Here is a 26,810-nt window from a genome sequence, read left to right on the forward strand (position 1 = left end):
CTCCAGGCCCAGGAATTTGTACTATGGTGCTACCTAGCCACCCAACATTATTCCCCATGTGGATGCAATTGCATCAATGTTGCCATTTTGGGGCACTAAGTTTTTAGAGGACAGGGAAATACATGATCTCTATAAGATGCCTAGCTCAGGGCATTGTGATGGGTGGTGCTGGATAAGGAAAACATTATGCTAAAAAGAAGCACTGGATTGGTGATGAGGAAACTTAAGATTCTAGTCCTAATTTTACCATTAACTTAGCTATGTGACAAATCTTTTTATTTCTCTGGAGTTCTATTTGCTTATCTATCAAATGAGGGAATTGGAATAGATGATCAACATGGTCTTTTCCAGTTCCAGTTCCAATTCCAGTATCCTACATCTTGTAGGATAGGGATTGGACCTAAAATTTTAAGGATATAGTGATGTCCCAGAAGAAATGCAAAATAGCAATTATGTAGCAATCCAAGGTTCATAAAGCACTTAAATATTATTTCATTTGAAATATTCATTTCATTTGAAATTATGTCATTTCATCACAACAATCCTGGGAATTGGGTGCGATTATTATCCCAAAATTATAGATGACAATGTTGAAACAGACAAAGCTAATAGGTATTTGAGGTTGTATTTGAACCCATATCTCCAGAGTTCAGGTCTAGTACTCTATACACAATATTACATGGCTGTCCTTTCTTTTTTTTTTTTTCTTTTATCATTAAAGCTTTTTATTACCAAAACATATGCGTGGATAATTTTTAATAGCTTTTTATTTACAAGATATATGCATGGGTAATTTTTCAGCATTGATCTTTTCAAAACCTTCTATTCCAACTTTTTCCCTCCTTCCCCCCACTCCCTCCCCTAAATGGCAGGCAGATCCATACATGTTAAATATGTTAAAGTATATGTTAAATACAATATATGTATACATAATCATATAGTTATTTTGCTGCACAAGAAAAATTAGACTTAGAAATAAGGTAAAAATAACTTGAAAAGGAAATAAAAAATGCAAGCAAATAAAAACAAAGGGAGTGGAAATGCTATGTTGTGGTTCATATTCATTTCTTATAGTTCTTTTGCTGGGTGTAGCTGGTTCTCTTCATTATTGAACAAATGGAACTGATTTGATTCATCTCATTGTTGAAGAGAGACATGAATAATTTTTCAACATTGACCCTTGTTAAAAGCTTGTATTCCAAATTTTTCCTCCTTTCCCCTCTACCCTCTCCCACAATTTATGTTAAACATGTTAAAAATACATGTTAAATTCAATGTATGCATACATATTTATACAATTATCTTGTTGCATAAGAAAAATCAGATCAAAAAGGAAAAAAAAATGAGAAAGAAAACAAAATGCAAGCAAACAACAACCAAAAGAGTGAAAATGCTATATTGTGATCTATACTCAGTTCCCACAGTTCTCTCTCTGGGTATAGATGGCTCTCTTTATCGCAGATCATTGGAACTGGCCTCAGTCATCTCATTGTTGAAAAGAACCACATCACTGGTCATTGTATAATCTTGTTGCTCTGGAAAATGATCTCCTGGTTCTGCTCATTTTACTTAGCATCAATTCATGTAAGTATCTTCAGGCCTCTCTGAAAGCATCCTACTGATCTTTTCTAATAGAACAATAATATTCCACATCATTCATATACCATAACTTATTCAACCATTCTCCAATTGATGGGCATCCACTCAGTTTTCAGTTTCTTGTCACTACAAAAAGGTTTGCCACAAACATTTTTGCACAAGTGGGTCCTTCTCCCTTTTTGTGATCTCTTTGGGATATAAGCCCAGTAGTAACACTGCTGGGTCAAAGGGTATGCACATTTTGATAGCCCTTTGGGCATAGTTCCAAATTACTCTCCAGAATGGTTGGATCAGTTCACAACTCCATCAACAAAATATTAGTGTCCCAGTTTCCCCACATCCTCTCCAACAATTGCCATTATCTTCTCCTGTCATCTTAGCCAAACTGAGAGGTATGTAGTGGTATCTCAAAATTGTCTTAATTTGCATATTTCTGATCAATAGTGATTTAGAACACCTTTTCATATGACTAGAAATAGTTTGAATTTTATCATCTGAAAATTGTCTGCTCATATCCTTTGACCATTTATCATTGGAGAATGGCTTGAATTCTTATAAATTTGAGTCAATTTGTCTTATAAATTTGAATCAAGTTTATCAAACTAGATTATTATAGTCATTGACTATTTTGTCCTATGAACCTAACTTATTCCACTGATCAACTACTCTATTTCTTAGCCAGTACCAAATGGCTTTGATGACTGTTGCTTTATAATATAGTTTTAGGTCTGATACAACTAGGCCACCTTCATTTGCATTTTTTCCATTAATTCCCTTGAAATTCTTGACCTTTTGTTCTTCCCAATGGACATTGTTATTATTTTTTGTAGATCTGTAAAATAATTTTATGGAAGTTTGATTGGTATGGCACTGAACAAATAGATTAATTTAGGTAGTATTGTCATTTTTATTATATTTGCTCGGCATACCCATGAGCACTTGATATTTTTCCAATTGATTAGATCTGACTTTATTTATGTGGAAAGTGTTTTGTAGTTGTGTTCATATAGTTACTGACTTTGCCTTGGCAGGTAGACTCCCAAATATTGTGTATTATCTACAGTTATTTTAAATGGAATTTCTCTTTGTATCTCTTGCTGCTGGACTTTGTTGGCAATATGTAAAAATGCTGATAATTTATGTGGATTTATTTTGTATCCTGCAACTTTGCTAAAGTAGTGAATTGTTTCTAATAGTTTTTTTCATTGATTCTCTAAATATATCATCTTATTATCTGCAAAGAGTGATAATTTGATTTCCTCATTATCTACTCTAATTCCTTTAATCTCTTTTTTTCTCTTATTATGGCTGCCCTTTCTTAAGTCTTGATAATTTAAGACAATATATCAAGCCCTCACTTGTAACATTTGCTGATTTACAAGATATAAATAATCATGCTGAAAATTTAGCAATCAGCTTTTATGAACTGGTTCAAGTTAACTTCAGCATACTCTTGACATCAAGTTTATCAATGCCATTTTAAAACTATGGTGCCCAGAACTGAACACAGTACTCCAAATGTAGTCTTAGCAGGCCACTGTACAGTGTGGATATCAACTTTTTTTCCCTAAAGGCAGTACTTCTTTTAATGGAGTATAAGATTGTATTAGTGTTTGTTTTTTTGACTGTCCCTTTCACATTGCTGACTCTTATTAAACTTGAATTCTTTAAAACCTCCACATGTTTCTCAAAGTATCACCTAGCTTTGCCACTCTTAAACTTAGAAGATTGAGTTTTTTAATCTGAGTACAATTATCTCTTCCATATCTTGAAGGTTGAGGATGTGGAACCTCTACAATCTTATAGCTTTGTGTTATATACAAATGTGATTAACTTATAAGTGATCCTTTATCCATACCATTGATAATGAACTGCTGAACCAAAACTAAGAATTCTTTTACCTGGATCAAAAATACCTGATTAGAGGGTGGGTGCTGGTGACAGCATGGAGGATGCTCTGGTAGAATTGAGAGGGATAAGGGGATATGGAGTAGAGGATAGTAGAACAGGGAGTGCAGTCATACTGGAAGAGGAGGTGACACAAACTCCAGAGTTAGGTTTTTGTTTCCTTGGTGACAGGGTGGGAAAAGAAAATGAAATCTGGAAGTGGGGTACCATATAAAGAAGACCTTGAATATTGTAACTGGGGCTTAGTTGTATTCCACATGATGTGGTCTAGCAGTACTACTGTAAAACTGCAAGCTGTATAACCACTCAAGATAATGGAGAAGCCAATTACTATTTAATCTGAGCTAAATATTCACACAACCCCAATACATACTTGTAGTTACTTTTCTGGGGAGCACCCTAATTTAAAGGACATCAGGAAGATGAAGAACCCACAAAAGAGATATAGAAAGCCTTAGAATTTTAATTTAGGCTCCCAGCCCACATTAGTCCATATCAGTTGCCATTCTGAATATTCTCCATTCCATGGTTTCTCTCAGCTCTATTCTCAACTCTGCCAAAGTGTTTTCTGGGCTGCTTTCACTATATCCACACTTTAATTATATATTTTGGCCCAGATAAAAGAGGGGCCCAAAATGACCCAAATGAGTCCTAAGGATTATAATGTTAATTTAACTTTTTAATATTTAGAATGTGAAGGAAAATTCCCTTCTCTAGATAACCGTTCTAATTTCTCTTAAAAAAGAATACTGATGGAACATGGCAGTCAGAGCTGTCACCATCTTTTGGCAGAGTAAGAAAAATTATTTGAAGTGCAAAAAGGACCATCTTTTCCATTAAAATGGCTTCTCACAGATTCCTCAAATTCAATCATTAGCAATGCATCAGTATATTATCTTTCTTCTTGTCTGATAAATAATAGGAATAACAGGAATATAAACTGGTTTTGTGGCTAATTTATATAGGGAACTCCTGAATAATGAAGTGTACTCTATCAATGTAGCTTAGCATCTTCTATATAACTTAGATATAGTTTTAAAGAGTTATCAAGATCACTAAGAAATGAAATTACTTGCTCAGGACATACAGTTAATATATATCAGAGATAGGACTGGAACCTAACTGCCCCTGACTAGATCAGGTGCTAGCCTTGGCAGATCTTTATTTATTACATTATGCTATCTTCCCATAAGAATGATAAATACCTAATTTTGCATACTTTTAAGATTGACAAAAGACTTAATTTGATCTGTACAGAAACCCAGATGGATGATATTATTATCCCCACTTTGCAGATGAGAAAACTAAGGCCCAGAGGAGTGAAGTACACACCTGGGCCATGGTCTCACAACTAGCATATTTCTGAGAAAAGAATCAAATCTACAGCTTCCTGACTCAAGTCCAGCACTATCTCTGACACCCACCACCTAACACAGAGACTTGCTCATCCTAGGTATTTAATAAATGTGAATTGGATTGCATTAAAATGGATGAGTTTATCAGTTGGCTGTTCAGGAGATGGAGGAGGCCAAAAGATGTGAAAGGGCATCAAAAGGGAAGAATGAAAGTGTCTGGAATACACAAATTAGGCAACCTTTAATTGGATTCAATGGGTCAGCCTAGAAGACTGATTTTATTCATGGATCTAAATCCAAATCAGAGGAGACCTTCACCCTTATATTGGGATAGAAAGGTCATCTTTACCTGGCAACACAAGTGGACTTGGAAATCTGGTAAAACATTTAATTTATTGGACCAATTCCTGACTTCCATTCTAACTTCCATTTTCATCTGATTTATTCTTCTTCCAAGGTCTCATAACACAATGATAGATGGCTTAAAATTGCTGATACATCATTAGGATTATTGAATTAAAAATTCAAGGAGTCAGGAACAGTGGCACTAAGTAGGTTGAATTATTGCCAAATGGCAGAGTATTTCTATTTAAATCAAATGCTTTCCATTCAGGATGATTACTTCCTGTTTTGTTGCCAACCTTCTTTCTGGGGGTAGGGGAGGAGAGGGAATATGGTGAAATGAGAAAAGAGCAGGGCAGACTCTCGTGAGTCAGGAACTGAATTCTCGGCTTGACTCTGTCATTAACTCTCAGTTGGACACTGGCTATTCACCTCTCTGGACCTCAATTTCCTTCACATTCTATGTAGCATCCAATTTGGCCTGTTTGGTGTCCCCTTACCCACAATTCTTTCACCCATTTCAATGCCTTTGCACAGACTATTCTTTTCTCCCAGAATCCCAAATTTTCTTCAAAGCTCATCTCATGTATTGTATCCTCCAAGAGGCCTTCACTGATTGCCTTCTAGCTGTTGTAGTATTTTAATGAAATTATCTTGTATAAACTTTGCATGTGGAAACAGTTAGATGGCATGATGAATAGAGTGCTGGGACAGGATACACACACATATCTTTCTATCTATCTATTTATCCATCTATCAAGAAAGATAAGGAAGGAGACAGAGATGGGGATAAGGAGGGAGACAGGCAGGAGGCAGAGAGATAGAAACAAAAAAGATGGAGAGAGAGAGAGAGAGAGAGAGAGAGAGAGGAGAGAGAGAGAGAGAGAGAGAGAGACAGACCAGACTGTTGTCTTCCAGCTTTGGGAGTCTCATTTTTAAAAGGGATATTACCAAATCAGAGCAGGCCCTGAAGAACACAGCAGGGATGGCAAGGAGATTTGATGCTATAGTATAAGAGGAGTGAGTAGGATCATTTGAAGAACCTGAAAAGGTTTAGCCTGGATAAGAGAAGATCTGGAGGAGACATGGTCACTATATTTTATTATTTTATGGGCTTTATATGTGGAAGAGGGATTAGGTCAGTTTTGCTTGACCTCAGAGGACAGAATTAGGAACAATGATAGTAAATTACATAATGGTAAATTGGGATCCACAGAAGAAAAAAGTTTACTCATAATGAGAGCTTTTCTAAAGTGGAACAAGTCTCTCACAAAGTGATGATTTTTCTCTCTGTGAAGATTTTTAAGCCAACTTTTTATGATTCCTTGTCAGGTTATATTTTAACTAGATGACTTCAGGGATCCCTTTCAATAGCAAGATTCTGTGATTCAAAAATTCGAAGTGATTTATGGTGGCAACTTTCCCTCCTTGCATTTTTAGGAGGGGAATCCTATGATTGAATTAGTATAAGGAAATTTCCATGAGAAACTTCCTGTACCCATGCAGTATATGGCTTTCTTCCCTCTCCCAATTTAGAGTCAAGAAATTAAATGTTTTTCTCAGTGTCTACATAGTCTGTATATTTTAGAGTCAGAAATTGGATTTGGGTGTTCCTGACTCTAAGGTCTGCTCTTTATCCATTAGGATAGCCACACTGTCTCTCAGTTTTTTCCTACCATCCTAATCTTTTTGATTCAGAGAATTCTATCTTCTTCAGACTTAGAGGCATTTCTTCTCCTCAGACCCCTCCACATTCTAAGCACCACATTCTCTCTTCTGTTACCTTATGGTCCTCTGTCCAATTATCTCAGTTCCCTTTTTGAGCCCCTCTCCCCCAAACCAGCACATACATATTTGATTTTACTCCAGCCTTAGGAGTCAAGGCTGTAAGATCCTTTGGTCATATTCTTTATGTGGTGGATTTATATCTTGGCTCAAGTCCCTGGCCTTGGAGAGGAGATGGAAAGAAAAGGCAGCAGGGAGTTGCATCTGTAACTGAGTGGGCTGTGATTCTTAGAAAAATTGACTTTTCATTATACTAGTGTACCCCAGTACCCTCCTTCCTGCCACCAGGGATAATTTCAGTGTAAAAGTAACTCTCTTGGGAATATCACACTCTCATTTCTATATCTCCTCCCCAACCTTCTCTAATAAGCCATGTTTATCTCTCACTCCTCTCCTTGCTCTTGGTTTGCAGCCATTGGAATCAGTGGGGTTTAGAAATGTGCTCTTCATGTCTGTGTTTGCATTCCAAAGAGCAAGATGGGGATGCAGGGTCAGAGAATCACTAAGAGTCTTACCTGCTCCTTCACACACCCTATGCTACCTAGCAAGCTGAATTCTTGTACAATAGTTGTATCTGAATGTGAAAGGGAAACCTGGAGTGGGGTATATCCTTTCATCTCTAAGGAGAGAAAAGGAAAGGTTCTCAAAAGTGATGGGAGGTGAGCCAGGTACACAAAGCTGGAGAAAGGAGGCAGGGAGCCAGGAAGATAGCTAAATAAAAGAGAAAACTTTTTAAGAAGATTGGAATTAGAAAGAGGACCAGCTCTTGCCAGGCAAGGGAATAAGTTTAAACCAAGAGTCAGAGAGAATAGATTTTTTAGGCAGCTGGAAAAGGGTCCTAGAGTACGAACAGAATGATCAGGGAACTAGAGAGAAGAGATCCAATAATAGATACCTACAAGACTGGACAAAATTAAATTCTCCAAGTATCTGGATTGTTTAATTTCTAAACCTGTATCTTTGTTGTTATTCACCATTTGGGATTATCTTGGGAAAGAGTATCTTTCTTGGGAAAGAGTATCTTTCTTGGGAAAGATACTGAAGAAGTTTGCCATTTCCTTCTCCAGCTCATTTTACAGATGAGCAAACTGAGGCAGATAGGGTTAAGTGACTTGTGCAGGGTCACACAACTAGTAATTGAGTGAGGTCAGATTTGAAGTGAAGCTGATAAGTCTTCCTAAGTCCATATTCATCATTCTATCCACTGTGCTGCCTAGCTGCCTCACCTAAAGCTTTAATATTATTTTAAATTTCACAAACATTTATTAAGCGCCTTCTAGTGCAAAGCACTAAGAAATCTTATTTTAGGCCTGAGAATGCATATTTTGTTTTGTACCTTTCATTCATCACCTTTTCCCTGCCCTCCATGGAGTTTCTGCTTAGACTGAGCATATTATTTATATAAATAAATAATTCTAATCATTGCTTTTTAGCCCATAAATATGACAAACTTATTTCTCTGTGGAAGTTTTGTATATGTAACACAGCATCCTGGCCCTAATCACCTGAGGATCAAGTAGGTCATATTTCACTCAACCCCCAGGATTCTCTAGTACCCTTAAGGGGACAGGAAGGGGTAAGTATCTAGACTGTCTTCATGTATTTCTATCCCCTATGGATGATAGTCTTCCAAATATAGGGGGTGGTCTCCTATACTCCAATTTCATTAGTTAATAAACTATCAGACTTCAAAAGTATTTACTTCAAAAAGCATAATACACAAACATAGAATTTAAAAGACAATTTTGTTCTGCCCTCACTGACCTTGCAATTCAATGGTCATTGAGTCAGGGCAAAGTAATGACTTGTATACAAATAAGTATGATAAAGTGTGGACAGCAATAAAGGAGAAAGGAGAGATCTGAAGAAAGGGAATAAGTAACTTTCAGGCTTAAAGAATTTGTTTTATTTGATTATGCATAGTTGTCATAAGAAATTTTTTTTATTTTTTCCAATGGAGTGGCAGACAAAGCAAATAGATTTCTGCTAATTAAAAAAAGAGCACTACAGATGTAGAATGTTGTGTTTACTACTGTATTCTTAGTTTTGCTTAATTGTTGCAGGAGAACTCTCACAAATTGGAAATAATTTATAAATATTTGCAATTTAAAAACAAAGCACATTAAAAATAACAAAAAAAGTAATTTAGGAAAATTTGGGGAGATTTGAGCTGGGTAGATCAGGAGAGGCTTCATGTAGGAAGTGGCATCTATTCTGGGGCTAAAATAAAAAATCATTAGGCCTAAAGATGAAGAAGGAGGGAGAAGGGAGAGATGACATGCACACTGGCCAAAGAGGATGGAAGGAAGCTGGGAGACAGCTATTTATATTGTATCTGTGACCAAGGCTATATCTTTCCCTTTTTGACATACCTCTATCCAAGGCCTCCCCATGGAACATTAATTTTTGTCTCATTTTGTTCCCAACCCAATTCACATTCCCAACCCAAACCATGGTCCTCAGAAAAGATGGAAGAATTCTCAGCTCCTGTAAGAGCACTCAAGCTAATCATATAGCTAAAATGAATAGACTTTACAACAGAAAGTGCAAAACACAAAGGGTACAAAGAGCCTGTATGACACATAACTCTTCTAAATTGTGCTTCCATTTTCCCAGAGATTAGTTTATCATTGATATTCTGTGTTTCCAAAAGATGAAAGCCCTCGGGGTTTGGAAAGTCCTTGTAAAATGAACCTGTTCCTTTACTGGTAAGTTTCATTTCCATTAATGACCTATACAGACTTACTGTACCTTTTTGTGGCTGAGATTCCCCTCAAGAGGAAAGACTTGGTATTGCTAGAGAGTTAATCCTTTCTTTCCTGGTGAGCTCCAAGTGTCTCAAGGATCTATATAGTCTTTCAGACATACAGTTCTATCCAGTGATCAAGAGATCTCTGAAAATGTAAAACATTTGAACTTAATAGGTATTATGAAATAAATTAATGGCAAAAAACTTTTATTAAGCACTTAATATGTACAAAGCACTATGTGTAGAGAGGAATGAAGTAGCTTGAAGATGCTAGGTTGTGCAACCAAAGAGCAACTTTGGGACTAAGTGGAACTGCGTCAATGAGCTGCAAAGAAGAGCCAGTGATCTGGTAGAAAAAACTCAGACCTTGCCCTTTTTTACTTTTGTGAATTATGATCCTTGGGGAAAGGGATTGACTTCCTAAGTTCTTCAAATTAAAAATCCTTTCATGAGGCTTCGATCAAAGAGAAGTTTTAAAAGTTTGGATGATTGAAAGACCCCATGTACTTCCCTCTTTGGAGGGAGTAACCTCAACCCTATTAAAATAGTTTTTTTGGGGGGGGGAAATGAAAGCCTATTGGAGAGAAAAGAATTATTTAGTTGTATCCAGTTATGAGTATTTTGTATTTTGTGATTTTTGTTAGGCTAAAAAAAAATCTTGTCCTATATTCAGCGAACTATGAACTCAAGTGATTGCATGGAAAAAGAGCAATTTTACCTTTTCTATAGACCTGTACATGAGCTATATTTCTTTTTTTCTAGGGAATAAATTGAAAAATTAATTGAAAGGGAAAGTAAAATAAGTCAAAATTTGATGTCATAGGGGATAGTGGTAAGAGTATGAACCAAAGATTAATATATCAGAAGCTCCTAAATCTGAACTTGGTCTCTGTTCATTTAGAGCTTTACTTCTGGATCACAGATTATATAATACTGTCTTTCTATGATGAAGTAATTTTTTGATTCACTTAAGAAACTCTTTGACACCAGTAATTCTAGAGGATCAATAATGAATCATGCTACCCATCTCTTATAGAGTTAATGGACTCAAGGTACAGAATGGGACATGTTTTTGGACATTATAAATACAAGAATAGAATACTATTCATAATAGCTCTTAGGATTTTTTTTCCCCTTTCTTCTAAGGAGGAGAGGTAAGGTGAAGCGAGGAAATAAATGCTTTCTTATAGAAAACAATAATTGAAAAAAAAGAGAAATTCGCTTGGGTTGCTATTGTGACAGACAGTAAAGAGACAGAGTAGATTGTTCGGTTATGTCTAACTCTGACCCCATTTGGGGCTTTCTTGGCAAAGGTGATAGAGTACTTTTCCATTTCTTTCTCCAGCTCATTTTATGGATAAGAAAAACTGAGACAAAAACAGAGTTAAATGATTTTTTCAGGGTCAAATAGGTAGCAAGTGTCTAGGGCCAGATTTGAACTCAGGAAGATAAATCTTTTTGATGCTAGGTCTGGCATTCTTATCTACTGTGCCATCTATCTGCCCTGATGCAGTAGAGTAGAGCATAGAAATGCTACAGTTTTGAGGCCATAGCCCCAAGATTGGCTTCATTCCACAGTCCCTGAGTACTTGTAGTAAATCAGTCAATTAACAAGCAATTTAAAAAGTACCTACTATCTACGGCCACCGATTTTTAGGGACCATAAATTTAAAGACAAAAAGTGAAATAGGCTGAGAACATAGTATAAGTATGACTGAGAAACCTTCAAGATTTAGAGCTAGAAGAGATCTTAGAAATCATTTGGTTCAACTCTCATTTTATAGGTGAGAAAAATGAAATAGTCAAGTCTGCGTCTGTAATCTGTACTGCTGGGGAGGCTGAGGTTGGTAGTTTGAGCTGTAGCTGGCTAGCCAGGAATGTACACTAAGATACTAGGCTTAATGAGGGGCTGATGTGCTTGATGAAATAGAAAAATCCAATCTCAAATTTTAAAAAGCAAAGTAAAGAAAGAAAAGGGAAAAAAAAAGAAGAAAAAAATGTGAAATGATTTTTCCAGTGTCACGCAAGTCATAAGTGAAAAAGTTGGGATTCAAACCTAGCTTTGCTAACTCCAAATATAGTGCTCTTCCCACTACACCACACTATCACTCTTCTTCCTGCTACAGATTTACTCTTTATATTCTGCTGCAGGAGTGGGTATATCCACATGCAGCATGAGCATGTGCATTCATATGTCCTTGCACACATGGAAGAGGGGGACCGGAGTGGGGGAAAGGCAATCAGAGTGTACAGAGTGTACCAAAATTGAGAACACTGTGCTATGGGCTCTGTCAGGACCACCTGTGTACCAATTTTTGCGAGTGGGTTTGCATGTTTTAAGTGGGAACAAGCAGTTTGTTGGGCTGTGGGGGTAGGAGTGGTTCCTGGTGTTTTTTTTTTTTTAATTGGAAATGAAGATGTGGAGGGGGCTAAGAGGAAAGAGAATAAGAAGGTCAAGGGATGGAGAATCCAAATACATTCATAGTAACAATGAAGATAGCTTCCATTTATGGAGTATTTTACTGAATGATTTATGTCTATGTCTCATTTAATGTCATATTTGGAGAGCAGGCAGTCAAATACTTCACTTGTCAGACTTGTTGCCCTTCCTAAAATTCCACCATTAGCTATTTCTTTCTTTTGCTTGTGACATGAATCTTCAGAATCTTCTGTTAAAATGCAACACTTCATGGCAGAATTACTCTAATCACTGATGTTTTTCACTTGTTTTTCAGTCAACATTTTGCAACTCCATTTGGGGTTTTGTTGGCAAAGATATTTGAGTGGTTTGCCATTTTCTTCTCTAGCTCATTTTACAAATGAAAAAATACTGAGGCAAACAGGGTCAAGTGAATTATTTGGGGTCACACAGCTAGTAAATACCAGATTTGAACCCAGAGAAATGAGTCTTCCTGACTTCAGACCTGGGACTTTATCCACTGTGTCATCTGTCTTAATTTAATCATTATTAATCTTTAATATCTTAGTGGAAATAAAATGACAGCTTCTGTCCCTTTGGAAAGGAATAGCAGTGTCCTGAAGGAGAAAATGTGCTTTGGGATGGATCTTTCTTTTGGTGAGAGGAAATGTCTAGAGTCCCAGGGGTCCTCAAACTTTTTAAATAGGGGGCCAGTTCACTATCCCTCAGACTGTTGGAGGGACGGACTATAGTAAAAACAAAAACTTTGTTTTGTGGGCCTTTAAATAAAGAAACTGCATAGCCCTTGGTGAGGGGGATAAATGTCCTCAGCTGCTGCATCTGGCCGCAGGCCATAGTTTGAGGACCCCTGAAAACATTTTAGAGGATGACATATCCAGGCTGGTTGGTGGTGGGGTAACAAGAAGGAAGGTTATATGGAAAGTGTCCTTGACCTGGGTTCAAATTGTGGCTCTGTTATTTGCTATCTATGTGGCCTTCAGTCCCTTTCCTTTTCCATGCCTCAGTTTCCTCGATTGTAAAACTTTGGATCAGTTCATCTTTTAAAAAAATTAATAATGGCTTTTTATTTTCAAAATACATGTGAAGATAATTTTCAACATTCACCCTTGCAAAACCTCATGTTCCAAATTTCTCTCTCCCTTTCCCTCAATCCCCTCCCCTAGATAGCAAGTAATTCAGTATAAGTTAAACACGTGCAATTCTTCTAATCATATTTCCACATTTATCATGCTGCATAAGAAAAATCAGATCAAAAAGAAAAAGAATAAAAATCAAGCAAGCAACAACAAAAAGATGCAAATACTATGATGTAATTCACATTCAGTCCCCATAGTCCTCTCTCTGGATACAGATGGCTCTTTTCATCACTGATGGACTGGCCTAAATCACCTTATTGTTGAAAAAATCCAAGTCCATCAAGTTGATCCTCACATAGTCTTTGTTGCTGTGTACAATGTTCTTTTTGGACCAGTTCATTTTTAAGGCTATAGGTGCTAATCCTAATAATCTTAGAACTAGTGTTATGTAACAGGAGAGAGATATGGACCACCTCAGATACAACTGGTTATGTGATCTTAGACAAGTTGCCACCCTCTCTGGGTCTGCAATGAGAGAGTTGAATTGCATGAGTTCTAAGATCCCTTAGAATTCTAAATCCCTGATTTTATGATCCTATAGAAAAGAGTGTCTGGGAGAGCAGAGTGATTAAAATAAATATGCCTACTCTACAGGAAAGCCTACTGAACAGCAAGATGATGTCCTGGTTGATCTAATTACTTACTTTGTACCTGGAAACAAGCATCATCAAGTCTTGAACTATTGAATGGAACTCTCATTGAGTCATTTTATGACCCATCATTTTCAGGTTGATTTGTAAGAGGAGACTGTTGCCTTTGGAATACTTTACAAATGTGGACTATACGCCTGCTTCATCCGCTCGCCCTCCTATGAAAATAGTAGAGCCCAGCATCTCCCCCACCCCACCTCCTGCATCTGCAATCTGTCCTCTTGAGAAGGAAAATCTGTCACAGCTTGGGCAAGGATGAGTAATTGGAGTTTAGGAAAATAAATATAATGAACATGCTGCATTAATCTGAGTAAGGCCATGTTCCTTTGTGTTCCCTATTCATATGGTGTAGATAATTCAGGCCTTCTTGTTTGGGAAAAAATTTTTCTCTCTCCTCTCTTCATCAGCATATGATATTACCATTAACATAAAGGCAAAAGCTGTTCAGTTTGTTTTAGGAGCCAATATGTTGTAATGGAAAGAGTATGGTTAGAAGATATTGATTCTATTCCCAGTTCTGCCCTAAGAGTCCAAAACTGTCCAATCTGCAAGAAAAACCACTGAGGCAGAGCTCTAAGTCATTCACTAGTTATTCATTAAAAGGACCAGACCTCTTCAATGAATGGTACCTCAGATTTTCCTCACAATCTGAGATGCCCTCTAAGCCCCAGGACCTGTTGTTGTTGTTGTTTTAAATAGTTTGAGACCTAGTCATTCAAGAAAGGCAAAGTAAAATACAAAATCCCATTGGTTGATAGAACTTATTTTTGAAGGCCAAAAATGATGTATCAACTAAAAAATCAGGAGGGTGTCACAGGTTGGGCAAAGCACAGGATATCTCTGCTCTGATCATAAGATAAATAGTTTCTTCCTCATGTTTGGTAAGAGGAAATGATATGAGTAGTAAAGAAATACAAAAAGCAAAATGGGGAACTTTTCATGTCACTCCATGCTAGGATAGGACAGGGAATCTGAGCAAAACAAAATGGACATATTTTTGTCATCATTCTTGTGGTATTGCAAATGAGCTTCATAACAGATAAACAAGTAGTGAATGTTGGATTAAAATTTGATGACTATTATAAAGGCTTACTATCAGAACCTATCATATCTAATTATCCGTATATGATTTATGTAAAATATGTATTAGTACATGTTTATTTTTGTACTATTATTATATAACAGACTAAATGATAGTGGATAAGCATATCACTAATAATTACTAACAATTATTATTAACCTCCTTTGAAATTGCACTGAACTGATTAATACTAATTGGAATGTAATAGGGGTCCAAAGGAATCATTTCTTACATTACTAAAGCATTATGTGATCTCAAGTAATTCCCTTTACTTTTCTGGGTCTCATCTTAACTGTAAAATGATCTTTAAGTGTCCTTCTGGAGGAAAGAGTTCATTATAACTTATGGTAATCAAGTTTTCTGAATCAGACATTAAGAAATGAGGTCTGACAAAAGAGATTCCTCCCCCCCAAACTCTAATTTAGAAGCAGAATGTCCCAAAAGTCTTAGTATAGTTTAAAGCTATCAAAAAACTATTTAAGCTCTTAAAGCTTAAAATTGCACTTTGAAATGCCCTGTTTAAGGAAATAATTTAAATTTATAAGAATAAAAACTATCACTCAATTGATATATGGTCAAAGAATATGAAGAGATAATCTTTAAAAGAAGAAATTTAAACTCTTAATAGACATATTAGAAATGCTCCAATTCATTAATAGAGAAATGCAAATTAAAGCAATTCCCCCTCATACACATTAGATTAGCAAAGATGACAAAAAGAGAAGATGAATGCACTGTTGGTGGTGTTGAAACTTGATCTAATCATTCTGGAAAGCAATTTTGAACAATTGCCTAAAACTCACTAAAGGGTGCCCTGAGGTATGACAACTACACTTATGCCCCAGTGAGATTAAAGAAAGAGGAAAAATATCTGTAAATGTAATCTATAAATATATGAAACATTTATAATTGCTCTTTTTCACAGGAGCAAAAAACTAGAAGTATAGGGGGTGCCCACATATTGAGGAGGATGGCTAACAGACTATGGAATATGAATACAGTATGTAGTTCCAGGAAGATAGCTATCTTTGAGTATGGAATGATGCAGAATGAATTGAACAGACCTAGAAGAACAATTTATACAACGATAGCATTATAAAAAAAAAAAAAAACAACTTTAAAAGACTTAAGAACTCTGTTCAATGCAATGACCAACCACAATTCCAAAGGACTATTAAAGAAAGATGGTACCCACCTTTTGGCAGATGCAAAAGGTGATGTACATTTTTGGACATGTCCAATGAAGGAATTTGTTTTGTAGGACTATGCATTTTTGTCACAAGGGTTTTTTTTTTGTATTTGTGTTTATTTTGTTTCAGCTGATTGGAGGTGATTTGGGAGGGAGAGAAAAAAATTCTTATTAATTGAAAAAAAAATAGATGAAATGTAAATTTCAAAAAATTGAATTGAATCATAAGACAGCCACATAGTTTACATACCTAGGGAAGATGACAGTGGAAACTAAAAGAACTGACCTATTGAATGAGACTTTAATAAGATATTGCTATATCTGGAACAGTCTCTGAAGCTATGGAAGATCCACTTTTTTTCCCCTTGAACTGTGCTGAACATGTTACACCTCCCTCCCACTCCAGAGAGCTAAAGTCACTAGTTCAGGGTTCGGTATTTAATCTTCTTTTTGTTCCATGGGGAATATACTCTTATTGTATGGATTTGTTCATCTGCAAATAAAAAAGCAAAAAATAAGCATTTATCAAGTGTTCACTATGTGTCAGATACTATACTAAGTGCTGGGTTTCAAAGATAAAAATGAAACAGTTCTTGACCTTAAGAAGCTTACATCCTATCAGAGGAGATAACATTTATATATGTAGCCATATGTGAAATATAAAGAAAATACAGTAAAATTAACTCGGTGTTGGGTGTGGAATGGATCAAGAAAGATTTCATATGAAATGTGGCACTTAAATCGAGTTTCAAAGGAAACATGGGGATTCTAAGAGATGAGGACAGAGTGAATCTCAAGCTTAGGGAATACTCAGCACAAAGACATTTTGGTTGGAAATCATCATTTAAAATAGACAGTAAAATAGGCTGAATTAACTGTAACAAAACTGGAAGAATAGGTTGTGACCAAGTTGTGAAGGACTTTAGATTTTAAATCAAAATCAATTTGTGTGACTGGCAGATCACTGGACTGGGATACGAACTGAGTCAGAGAACTTGAGGGTTTGTTATAGTGTGAGGTTCTGAGTCAATATCTGTATCAATAAAGATAAAAAAAATGGAGGCTTAAGGAATGAGTAAAGGTGGTTTTGAAAATGCTCATCCCAGAAGGAACAAAATACTATCCATCTTTGCTAGGAGTGATTGCTTTCTAGCCCCTCTCTTCTGATGTCCTTTAGAAACTTTGGTCCCGCATGCAGCGAAATTATCTAGAGGTCACATATATACTACTGCTGCAGAAACACACCATAGCTTTCAAAGGCTTTTGCAGCAATAGTCTAAAAGACCACAAGAGGGGGCGTCTACTCCATGGGAGTAGCAGGCTGGGTGCTCTTTTTCCTACTCTCTTTTTTTGAGGGCCTCTCTGTTCGTTCAGCTATAGTTCCTTTTTTTCCTCTCTTTGTCACTTTTTGAATCAATTCCCCTTCTTCTTGATGTTTCTTGCTCCCTTTCTCCATCACTTTACATTTTTCCTTCTTTCTCTCCCTCCTTATCTCCTTCTCCTTTAACTGGTCATAATAAATATGAAGTATATTAGATTTTTAAAAAAAAATTTTGAATTGATTTTTAAAAATCTTTTTGTTATCTTAAAATTTTTTTTGCTGGGAACTTAATAATCATTAAACACAATAATGTAATGTAAACACAACAATAATGTAAATACAATAATCATCATGTGTTTACATGAACATTTGAATGTACAGAGAAGAAAACAAGAGTATTGCATATGAAATTGAACTATTAGAGACAGTTTTTAAAAAGTATATTAAATTTAGAAGATAATAATAGAATTGCCATGCATTTGTGTCCCTTTTGAAATTTTGCTTTTTTCCTTAAATTTTTAAAGGTTTTATTGGTGCAATTTTCTTTCCTTTTTTTTTTTTTTTTTTTGGCATTCATTATGCCTAAGTTCTATCCTATCAGCCACCAAAGTCCTCCCTTATACCAAATATAGTTATGTAAGACTATTGAACAAATTAGCTACATCTAATAAAGCAAATATCATTCTGTACTTGTAGCCAAGAGGTGTGGGGAATGATATTTTTGATATCAGAAAGATGAGTGGAACATTGTACATTTCACCACAGGTCTTTGGGTGGCATAGTGGAGACTTGGAGTCAGCAAGACTTGAATTCAAATTTCCTCTCAAATACTTACTATCTGTTTATTTCTGATTAAGTAATATGGTGTCTCAGCCTCAGTTTCCTGAACTGTGAAATGGGCATAATTATCATACCTGAAGGTAACTCAGATGAAGTGCTTCAAAAGTCTTTAAAGTGCTATGTTGTTTTGTTCAGTTGTTTTTCATTCATGTCAGAGTCTTCATGATTCCATTTGGGGTTTTCTTAGCAAAGACAGAGGAATGGTTTGTTATTTTCTTCTCCAGTTCATTTTTCAGATGAGGAAACAGGATTAAATGACTTGCCCAGAGTCACACAGCCAGTAAATATCTGAGTGCAGATTTGAATTCAGGAAGATGATCCTTCCTGACTCCAGGCATGATATACTATCCACTGTGCTATTTAACAACCCATTAAGAGCTATATAAAGGCTAACTAGTATTTTTTATTTTAGCAAAACAAAAAAAAAATTAAAAAAAACTAGATTGAAGTTTTTCTTCCTGGTGCTGATGTAACCATTTCCCACCCAAGGTTTAAACCATGTTTTTCAGAAGATCTTTTATTCTTTTCTTGTCTGTCTTAAAATATGACTTCGCCAAATCTCTTGAGTCTAATCATGAGTTTTATTATGCATATGGACAAAAGCATTCTTCCCTGTGTTTAACTGAAATTTCTGCAGCTTTAATTGAGTCCATCTCCTCCGAATCTGTCCTTTGTGGACAAAGAGAATTGCTTAGCTTCCTCATAATTGTCATAGTCTTAAGGACCCCTTAGCTTTCCCTAAACTTAAAAGCTCTCCATTCCTCTAGTTACTTGGTAAGTGTGGCTCCTCTGTGTTTTGAGACTGGAAGAGCTCATAGTTACCTTAGGAGTTTTAGTGTGCTGGTTAATAAGCAACCCTACTGATGTTTCCGATTAAAACGGTCATTTATCTCATTCTCTTTCATAACTGAATTTTGTATTCAGTTCAATCTAACAACAGTTTATTAAGCATTACCCATGCCCAGAGAACTGTGCTGAGTCCTTGGGAAGATACAAGATGAAGTAAGACATTGTCTTTAAAAGAATTTACAATCTAATGTGTGTGTGCACACAAATCATTGTAATACAAGCTCATTAGAAAGTACTGCATAAGTGTTCTATGAAACTTGAGGAGGGAAAGGTCATTACTGATTGGGGGTGGGGTGGGGAGCAGAGTTATTAAATATTGCCTTGATCCTATTCATATGGGAAATAAAGTAGCACAATGAAAAGATTACTGCATAGAGACTATAAGGATCTGGGTTCAAATCATAACTTTGATACTTATTACTAATGTGGCCAGACAGTTAGGTGGCTCATTGGATAGAGTGCCAAGCCTGGAATCAAGATCTTTCTGAGTTCAAATCTGGCCTAAAAAGTTTACTAGCTGTGTGATCCTGGGTGAGTCACTTAATCCTATTTGCCTCAGTTTTCTCATCTGTAAAAATGGGCTGGAGAAAGAAATGGTAAATCACTCTACTATTTTTGCCAAGAAAACCTCCAATGGGGTTATGAAGATTGAGACACACCTGAAAATGGGCTCTAGAAGGGTTAGCTCTGTGACCTCTCATAGGTAAAATGGCATATTTTATGTATTTCTCACACGTAAAATGGGGATAATAATAGTACTTACATCACTGGGTTATTGTGAGGAGCAAATGAGATCTGAAGCTTGGCTTTGCCACTAACTCACTGTATTTTGAAGTCTCCAGGCTTTAGTTTCCCCATCTGTCATCCCTACTTCATAGAGTTGTGCTAGGTTTTAAAAGAAGTAATGAAGGTAAAAGTGCTTTGAGAGTATAACAGTCTCTGCAAATGGAAAGGATTATTATAGACACCAGTTGTCGGGCAACAAGCTATAACTTACTTCCTCCTGCACTAAGCCTCGTTTTTCTAGCCTCACCCTTCTTCTCCTCAGCGCTTGCTCCTCTCCTGAAACTTGGCAGGTGTCTCATGCAGTTATTTTCAGAGGAGTGAGTGGGTAAGAGCGACACCATTTCCCTCTGTGTCTGCTTCCCAGAGTGTTTGAGGCGCATCTGCTTTGTTGATAAACCTTTCCCCCTCACTTGTGGTTGGTATTCCATGGATGGCAGAACAAGCTGTATCCCCGGCTGCTTCCCGCGCCCCACAAATACCCTGACAACTCTGAGTACTTAGTGCTGGGGATGAGGTAAGTGGCAGTAAGAACAGTTTTATCTTCAGCTCCCAGGCGGAAGGAATCAGGCTGGATGGTGGAAAGGAAACAGTCAACTCTACAGGGTGTCAGTTTTGCTGACTGGTTTGAGAGGGCATGGAAAGCAGGATGTGACTTCAGAGGTCAGGAAGAATAGAGTTCAGAAGAAGAAGGTATTCTTGGAACTCTCCTTAGGCAGAGTGGGATTTTTACCTCTTCACAGAATAACTGCACTGCGTCAAGAGATGTAAGGAAAATATTAATGAGCACATACACTCACCAGCCCACCAAAGATCATGATTCCTACTGGGAAAAACTCTCAGCCCAAGAATTGTAGTCTAAGCTTTTCTGTATTAAAAATTATGTTTCTTTAAGTACTATTTGCCTCCTTCCTCATCCTGGGAAAAGAATATTCAGATATCCCATCAGCAGTAAATCCTAATTGTTGAGGAAAAAACCTGCTTTGACATAGTGGATTGAGCACTGGATCATAGCATCATCGATTCATAACTGGAAAGGACCTTAGAGGCTATTAAGTCCTAATCCCCTGTTTTACAAATGAGGCAATTAAAGACACAGGGAAGTCAACTGAATTGTACAGGATCACACAGCTAGAAGGGTAAGAAGATCTAAGTTCAAATTTTACCTCAGAGAACTATTCCATTATTCCAATTAGTTCATTAATTCACCTTCAAGATAAGGAGCCCATTTTATACTCTGTAATCTGGAAAGAGTGCCTAGCATTGAGTTGGCCCATTCTAGACAAAATATATTTTTCATTGAATTGAAGAGAAAGGATGGGATAGGATTCTGAGAAGTCTAGACTGCTTGTGAACAAAATCACTGGTTTGTTCTTCATTATGTAGTGAATATCTCTCTGATATTCACCCATAGCTAAACTGGCTACCTATTTCCTTACAGAGTGTCTCATCTCTAATGCTGTTGGCTGAAGCTCCTATTATACCATTTTCCCATCAAAGGCATGTCCAAATATGGCATCACTGTTGGATGAAATATTCTAGCTATTTCTGGGCTGAATCCCAGAGGTCAAAGGTCACTTCATTGATCAATGATGCTAGAATGAGTGAAAAACTCATCACTTGACTGACTTTGGATAGTTCTCTTTCCTGATCTTTCTTAATTCACAAGGTTGTAGTGTTTTGGATTAATCCTCTTCACCAAAAACAAAAGAATAAACACTAAGGCAAAGAACCAAAACCTGGATTCACCAGGTCACATATCATTCTCAGGTGAGATGGGCTCAAAAAGTCTCCTTTTATTACATTATCTCTCTACAGTCACTGGAAGGCAGACATTTAGGAAGATGTTAGTCAAGAAGTTAAACCAAGAGATGGGAAAGAAATTGAATAATGCCTTTTGAGTATATGCCTTCCCCCCCAATCAGTCAAATAGGTTCCTTTTTATCACAAGGTTAGCTGACTAGAACCAGTTATAGCAACTCTACACATGTTCTAAAGTCTTTCCAAGACATTTCCATAACAAGTCATCACGAATCTCCCAGAATAGTCTCCTAAGCTCCTTCCACATGAAGAATTGCATCAGCAGCATTCTGCACATGCTCACAGGTCCAGGCCTATGGACCAGTCACCCATTCATTATATTTGTCTTCTGTTTATTTTTCCTTCTATTGAAATAGTATATCAAAGGAGCAGAACATAAAAGTATAAAGAGCATCAGGAGTTGGGAGAAACCTGGGTTCAAACTGCATCTCTGATAACTTACTAACTGTCCTTTATTTTTACAGCTCATGAAATCATAGATTTAGAGCTAGAAGGAAACAAAGAGAAAATAAAGTTTTATTCATTTGTTTTAAAGATAAGGAAACTGAGGATTCCTGTAGATTGTAAATAATTTACCTAGATCCCATAGGAAGTATCTGAGACAAGATTCAAACTCAGGTCTTTCTGACCCCAAGGTAGCATTTTAGATACTGTTTGACCTTTCTTCCTAGGAGAAAAAAACTAAATATGATAGAAATTGAATGGCAATGATATTTACCAATTAATCACCATTCACTGGTCAGTTGTTTCAGTCATGTCCAACTCTTTGTGACCCTATTTGGGGTTTTCCTGACAGAGATATTAGAGAAGTCTGCCATTTCCTTCTCCTTTACAGATGAGGAAACTGAGGCAAACAGGGTTAAGTGACTTGTCCAGGGTCATACAACTAGCAAGTGCCTGAGGTTGCATTTGAATCCAGGCAGATAAACTCCAAGGCTGCTTCATGTACTATGGAGCCATCTAACTGCAATTAATCACTAGCATGTATGATTAAAGTATAATTATTGGTCAGTCACCTCTCATATTCAATTTTCTCAACCTGCAAAGTGGAAAATAATGTTTATGATGATAATAGCATATTAGGGTGATAATAGCATAAATAATTTGCATAATGTCTTAAGATTTATAAACATTAAATATAGTTTGTCACTTGATCTTTACAGCAAATTTTGTGACTTTAGGGACTATTTTTCCTCTTTTACTGATGAGGAAATTGAAATTCACAGTAATTCTGTGATATACTCAGGGTAACACAGCTAATAAGTATTGGAAGTAAGATTTTATTTGTACTAAGTTCTTTATGAGTGAGACTTTCTTTAACTCTGCTGCTCCATGTCTGTACCATCACTCAGAAGGTAGTCATGAGGATTAAATGACTTCTTAGATTTAGAAAAATTCTTAGAAACCATCTAATCTAACCCTTTCATTTTATAAGTAAGAAAGCCCAAGAAAGTTTAATAACTTCTCAAAATCATACAGTTACTAATCAGGATTTGACTCTAGGTCCTCTGACTCCAGAGAAAGATAAAGTGTACATATGAAGCATTTTCTGAATTTAAATCTTTATTAATAGAAGTAGCTAACATTTATAGAAAATTTTTATCATTATCAGATTTTTTTTTCATAAAATCACTTAGAAAGAGGTAGTATAAGTACAATTTTCTCTCTTTTTCAGAAGAGGCGATCAAAATGATTTGTCTGAATTCACAGTCAATAAGAATAAGCTAGGAATTCATGATGTTTTCCATTCCATTAAGTTATACCAGCTTTCTTCTTCTTCTTCTTCTTCTTCTTCTTCTTCTTCTTCTTCTTCTTCTTCTTCTTCTTCTTCTTCTTCTTCTTCTTCTTCTTCTTCTTCTTCTTCTTCTTCTTCTCTTCTTCTTCTTCTTTTTTCTTCTTCTTCTTCTTCTTCTTCTTCTTCTTCTTTTTTGGCTTCCCCATTCAAGGTCCCAAACCAAAGGCTTTAGTAGAAAGGTTGTCAAATTCTGAGAAAGGCAGGATTAGCCTGATATTCAAAGCACAACACTGTATAAAGTTAAGAATGTAGGACTTGATTAATGGTGGCAAAGAATTGGAAAATGAGTGGATGCCCATCAACTGAGGAATGGTTGAATAAATTGTGGTATATGAAAGTAATGGAATATTATTCTATAAAAAATGATGAACAGGCTGAAAATTACTGTTTATAAAAAATTATGAACAGACTGATGATTCTGTAAGAAATGATGTACAGAAAAACTTGGAAAGACTTTTGTAAACTGATGCTAAGTGAAGCAAACAGAGAGAAAACATTGTATGCAGTAACACTAACATTGTATGATGAACAATGATAATAGACTTGATCCAAGGCAATTCTAATAAACTTTGGATGGAAAAGGTCAAAAGCATTTGCAGAGAGAATTATGGAGACTAAATGTAGATGGATGCATACTGTTTTTTACCTTTTTTCTTCTTATTTTTTTCTTTATCATGTTTTTGCCAATTTGTTTTGATTTTTCTCTCCCAACATTACTTATATAGAAATTGGTAAAAAAATATAAATAAAAACAATTATAGGACTTGGAATCAAAAGACCTAGTACAATTGCTGGCTCAACACTATTTTAGCCATGTGACTTTGGACAAATATATTTTTTCTTAGTCTTTATTTCCTCATATGGAAAATGAGGATTATGACAATGATGATAATAATAACTTGTGCATGCTATTTACATCATAGGATTATTATGGGAAAAAATTTCCAACCATTAGATAAATTTAATATATTATTCATTTTCTTTTATCAGACCAACTTTCTCAAACTATAGTTAGATTCATCCATCAGATATTGCACTCTAATCACCTGGATTAAGTCTCAGGGAAATAGTTTAATCTCCGAGACTTTTCCCTTCTTGGAAGTAATGGGACACAGTATGGAACAGACTTTTGGCCTGAATATATCTTTAAAAACCATGACTTCTACAACTGTGAATCCCTTCTAAGAAAAATTTTTAGGTTTTTTTTTTTTTTTAGACAATTTGATGTCTTTTGGAGAAAGCCAGAAAGATCCAAATTTTACAAGAGATAATTTTCTTTCCCATTGAAAAAGACTTTTAAAACCCTCCATGTCTCAAATGAGGCTCCATCAGTGTTGCCATCAATAGAACTTCTTCAGGTGCAACAAACCCTACAGATTATAATAGGGGTTGTACTTAAGAGAATAAAATGGTGCTTGAGATTTGGACTCTGGATCTTTTCAATGGAGATAAATAAGAACTATTAAAGTTCAAGGAACAGTCTTATTGGTTGAAATTTTTGGATATTGTGCTGTGAATACATTTTTGTATTTATCTGGAGCTCAAAAATAATTAGTGGTCCTATATTCTCAAATAATTTCTCCTCTCAGAACCTATTTCTGCCCCCCTCCCATTGGTTTACTCCTCTAAGGAGGAAAATATTTTTGAGGAAGCCAAAACCACAATTATTTCAGAGTTCTGGGTAGATTGTCAAGGCAACCCCTGAGAGCTAATTCTTTTTTCATTAGGATTTAATAGGAGAAAAAAAAAATATATATATATATATATATAATACACACACGTGCAGAAGAGGAAGCAAGGCTAGTTAACTGAAGATGAATACAAAAGAGTTCAGAAGAATAGTGTCAGGAGTGCTAAAGCTCAAAATTGGATGAGACTGGAAAGGAATGCTAAGGACAATAAGAAGGGTTCTTAAAAATGAATGCTGAGGGCAAGAAGAAAATTGAAGAGATAGTTCTGCTACTTAAGTTGTGTGGTACATGATAGTGGATGGCAAACAAAACAAAGAAAAAACAAAAATCACTCAAAAATTACTTGATATGTTATCCCCCCCCTTTTTTTTTCTACCAAGGAGAATATCCCTCAGCCCCAGAATCATAGAACAAACATGGTTAATAAAAACTTAAAAGCTGAGATAAAGAGAAAATGGGATGAGGGAAGCCCTCAGTCACCCTGATGAAGTATATTCTAAAGAAGGAGAAAGAATTTATAGACATGATTGCTGAGCCATTGTCATCTTTGAAAAATCATGGAGAAGTGATACAAGTAAAGATTGTTAAGAGTCCAAATTATAAATTGGTTTGCTTTACTTCAATTCTGGGGAAAACTAGAATATTTTGTCAATCAGATTTTGTGGGTTATTAGAAAGGAAATAGATGATTTCAAATAGCCAATGTGGCTATGTCAATGAATTGGCATTCCAGAATTCCCTTTCTGCTATAGAAGTAGGATCCCAAAATTTTGATAAAATCTACCATGCAATCCTTAAGCACAAGTTGGAGAGATGTGAACTGGAAGATAGTACATTTAAGTGAATTCATGACTGGTTGTATGACTAGAGCCAAATGAGTAGTGATATAAAAAATTAATATTAATATGGAGAAAAGTCTCTAACAAAGAACCTCTACAGAATCTGTCTTTGGGTTCAGATCTGTTCAGTATTTTTATCAATGACAAAAGTTTCAGACTAGAAAACATGACTTATTTATAAACCTGGGATAGTCTACATGTTGAATGGACAGAATCGAGATTGAAAAAATATCGTTATGGATTACAATGATGGTACAAATCTAATATAATGAAATTCAATGGGAGAAAATGTAAAAACTTCAGTCTAAGAAATAAACTGTATATGATTTGGATGAGAGATACTTGGCTAAATTCTAATTCCTATGGAAAAAGACCTGATGGTAATTTGACTTTAAATCTTCATTAATAGAAGCTTGGGGACCAGAACAAGGGAGACATGGGAGACAATTGTCTCTCTTTGTTTTGCCACGTAAGGTCATAGTTCAATTATTGTCTCCAGCTTTGAGTTACAAATTTTATGAAAGATATTACTAGGTTGGGGTACTTCTCTAAATATGAAAGGATGAGAAATTATTGCAGAAAGGATGCAGAATCACTCTGATTTTCACTGATTGGTCAATAATAGGTCCCAGTCCATC

Source organism: Antechinus flavipes, chromosome 1 (genome assembly GCF_016432865.1).
Source record: "Antechinus flavipes isolate AdamAnt ecotype Samford, QLD, Australia chromosome 1, AdamAnt_v2, whole genome shotgun sequence".
Classification (NCBI taxonomy): domain Eukaryota; kingdom Metazoa; phylum Chordata; class Mammalia; order Dasyuromorphia; family Dasyuridae; genus Antechinus; species Antechinus flavipes.